We start from the raw sequence: 4,519 nt of genomic DNA on the forward strand, positions 1-4,519 counted from the left end.
ACAAAGGACGTTAGGGGAGTGGGGCAGGAATGGGTTGTATTTAGGGAAGCAGTGATGGCTTGCTCAAAAGATGCTTGTGGCATAAGAAGCGTAGGAGGTGGGCAGATTAGAAAGGGTAGTGAGTGGTGTGATGAAGAAGTAAGATTATTAGTGAAAGAGGAGAGAGAGGCATTTGGACGACTTTTGTAGGGAATAATGCAAATGACTGGGAGATGTATAAAAGAAAGAGGCAGGAGGCCCAAAGAAAAGTGCAATAGGTGAAAAAGAGGACAAATGAGAGTTAGGGTGAGAGGGTATCATTAAATTTTAGTGAGAATAAAAAGGTAACTTGGAAGGAGGTAAATAATGTACGTAAGAAAAGGAAACAAATGGGAACTTCAGTGAAGTAGGCTAATGGAGTGGTTATAACAAGTAGTGGTGATGTGAGAAGGAGATGGAGTGAATATTTTGAAGGTTTGTTGAACGTGTTTGATGAAAGAGTGGCAGACATCGTTTGCTTTCTTTACGGTGGTGTGTGAAGTGAAAGGGTTAGAGAGAATGATTTGGTAAACAAAGAAGAGGTAGTAAAAGCTATGCGGAAGATGAAAGTTGGCTGGGCAACGGGTTTGGATGATATTGAAGTGGAATTTATCAAAAAAGGGGTGACTGTATTTTTGACTGGTTGGTAAGGTTATTTAATGTAAAGATGACTCATGGTGAGTTGCCTGAGGGTTGGAGAATGCTTGCATAGTGCCATTGTACAAAGGCAAAGGGGATAAAAGTGAGTGCTCAAATTACAGAGGTATAAGTTTGTTCAGTATTCCAGGGAAATTATATGGGAGGGTATTGATTGAGAGGGGGAAGGCATGTACAGAGCATCAGATTGGGGAAGAGCAGTGTGGTTTCAGAAGTTTTAGAGGATGTGTGGATCAGGTGTTTGCTTTGAAGTGTATATGATAGAAATACTTAGAAAAGCAAATGGATTTGTATGTAGCATACATGGAACTGGAAAAGGCATTTGATAGAGTTGATAGAGATGCTCTGTGGAAGGTATTAAGAATATATGGTGTGGGAGATAAGCTGTTAGAAGCGGTGAAAAGTTTTTATCGAGGATATAAGGCATGTGTACGTGTAGGAAGAGAGGAAAGTGATTGGTTCTTACTGAATGTTGGCTTGCGGCATTGGTGTGTCATGTGTCCATGGTTGTTTAATTTGTTTACGGATGGGGCTGTTAGGGCGGTGAATGCAAAGGTTTTGGAAAGAGGGGCAGGTATGAAGTCTGTTGTGGATGATGGAGCTTGGGAAGTGAGTCAGTTGTTGTTCGCTGATGATACAGCGTGGGTGGCTGATTCATGTGAGAAACTGCAGTAGCTGGTGACTGAGTTTCGCAGAGTGTGTGAAAGAAGAAAGCTGAGAGTAAATGCTAATAAGAGCAAGGTTATTACGTACAGTAGGGTTGAGAGACTAGTCAATTAGGAGGTAGGTTTGAATGAAGAAAAATTGGAGGAAATGAAGTGTTTTAGATATCAGGGAGTGGATTTGGTAGCGGATGGAACCATGGAAGCGGAAGTGAATCATAGGGTGGGGGAGGGGGCGAAAGTTCTGGGAGCGTTGAAGAATGTGTGGAGGTCGAGAACATTATCTCGAAAAGCAAAAATGGGTATGTTTGGAGGAATAGTGGTTCCAATAATGTTATATGGTTGCGAGGCGTGGGCTATGGATAGAGTTGTGCGCAGGAGGGTGGATGTGCTGGAAATGAGATTTTTGAGGACAGTATGTGGTGTGAGGTGGTTTGATCGAGTTAGTAATAATAGGGTAAGAGAGATGTGTGGAAATAAAAAGAGCGTGGTTGAGAGAGCAGAAGAGGGTGTTTTGAAATGGTTTGGGCACATGGAGAGAATGAGTGAAGAAAGATTGACCAAGAGGATATATGTGTCGAAGGTGGAGGGAACGAGGAGAAGCGGGAGACCAAACTGGAGGTGGAAAGATGGAGTGAAAAAGATTTTGTGTGATCGGGGCCTGAACATGCAGGAGGGTGAAAGGCGTGCAAGGAATAGAGTGAATTGGATCGATGTGGTATACCGGGGTTGACGTGCTGTCAGTGGATTGAATCAGGGCATGTGAAGCGTCTGGGGTAAACCATGGAAAGTTGTGTGGGGCCTGGATGTGGAAAGGGAGCTGTGGTTTCGGGCATTATTGCATGACAGCTAGAGACTGAGTGTGAACGAATGGGGCCTTTGTTGTCTTTTCCTAGCGCTACCTCGCACACATGAGGGGGGAGGGGGATGGTATTCCATGTGTGGCGAGGTGGCGATGGAAATGAATAAAGGCAGACAGTGTGAATTGTGTGCATGGGTATATATGTATGAGTACATTGAGATGTATGGGTATGTATATTTGCGTGTGTGGACGTGTATGTATATACATGCGTATGGGGGTGGGTTGGGCCATTTCTTTCGTCTGTTTCCTTGCGCTATATCGCAAACGCGGGAGACAGCTATATATATATATATATATATATATATATATATATATATATATATATATATATATATATATATATATATATATATATATATATATATATATATATATTCATATATACGTTTAGATGTTTAGGTATGTATATTTGCGTGTGTGGACGTGTATGTATATACATATGTATGTGTGTGGGTTGGGCCATTCTTTCGTCTGTTTCCTTGCGCGACCTCGCTAACACGGGAGACAGCGAGAAAACAAAATAAATGAATAATGAAATACAGAATAAACATATATATGTAAATATATTAGGAGGTAAGTTTCCATGGAGACAAACTTGAGAAGTGAAGTGTTTTAGATATCTGGGAGTGGATTTGCCAGCGGATGGAACCATGGAAGCGGTAGAGCATCATAGGGTAGGGGAGGTGGCGAAAGTTCGGCGAGTGTTGAAAAATGTGTCGAGAGCGTTATCTAGGAAAGCAGAAAGAGGTACGTTTAAAGGAATAGTTGTTCCAACAATGTTATAGTGTTGCGAGGCGTGGGCTATAGATAGAGTTATGCGGAGGGGGTGGATGCGCTGGAAATGAGATGTTTGAGGACAATGTGTGCTGTGAGGTGGTTTGATCGAGCAAGTAATGCAATGGGAAGAGAGGTGCGTGGTAAAAAAACATGATTGAGAGAGCAGTAGAAGGTGTTTTGAAATGTTATTGTCACATGGAAAAATGAGTTAGAAAAGATTGACAAAGTGGATATATGTGTCAGAGGTGGAAGGAACGAGAACTGGGAGAACAAATTGGAGGCGGAAAGATAGACTGAAAAAGATTTTGAGTGGTTGGGGCCTGAACATGGAGGAGGGCGAAAGGCGAGCAAGGAATAGAGTGAATTGGAACGATGTGGTATATCGGGGTCGACGTGCTGTTAAGGTATTGAGCCAGGGCATGTGAAGCGTCTGGGGTAAACCATGGAAATTTTTTGGGGGCCTGAATGTGAAAAGGAGTTGTGATTTCGGTGCATTATACATGACACCTAGAGACTGAGTGTGAATGAATTTGGGCTTTGTTGTCTTTTCTTAGCATTTCTTCGCGCACATGCGGGGGGAAGGAGGCTTTCATTTCATGTGTGGCGGGGTGGCGAGGAGAATGAATAAGGGCAGACAATATGAAGTGTGTACATGTGTTTATATGTATATGTCTGTGTGTGTATATATATATATTTATACCTTGAGATGTATATGTATGTATATGTGCGTGTGTGGACGTTCATGCATATACATGTGAAAATGGGTGGGATGGGCCATTCTTGTGCTACCTCGCTGACACGGGAGACGGCGAGAAAGTATAATAAGAAAAAAAAAAATTCTTTATTTACATATATATATATATATATATATATATATATATATATATATATATATATATATATATATATATATATATATATATATATATATATATATATATATATTATATATATATATATGTATATATATATATATATATATAATATATATATATATATATATATATATATATATATATATATATATATATATATATATATATATATATATATATATATATATATATATATATATTCATTTCTTTTAAACTATTCGCCATTTCCCGTGTTAGCGAGGTAGCGTTAAGAACAGAAGACTGGGCCTTTTTTGGAATATCCTCACCTCGCCCCCTCTGTTCCTTCTTTTGGAAAAGTAAAATAAAAATGAGAGGGGAGGATTTCCAGCCCCTCGCTCCCTCCCCTTTTAGTCGCCTTCTAAGACACGCAGGGAATACGTGGGAGGTATTCTTAATCCCCTATCCCCAGGGATATATATATATATATACATATATATATATATATATATATATATATATATATATATATATATATATATATATATATATATATATATATATATATATATATATATATCATGAATATATGGTGTGGGAGGCAATTTGTTAGAAGCAGTGAAAAGTTTTTATAGAGGATGTTACGCATGTGTGTGTGTAGGAAAAGAGGAAAGTGATTGGTTTTTAGTGAATGTTGGTGTACGGCAGGG

Source organism: Panulirus ornatus, chromosome 14, assembly GCF_036320965.1.
Source record: "Panulirus ornatus isolate Po-2019 chromosome 14, ASM3632096v1, whole genome shotgun sequence".
Lineage (NCBI taxonomy): Eukaryota > Metazoa > Arthropoda > Malacostraca > Decapoda > Palinuridae > Panulirus > Panulirus ornatus.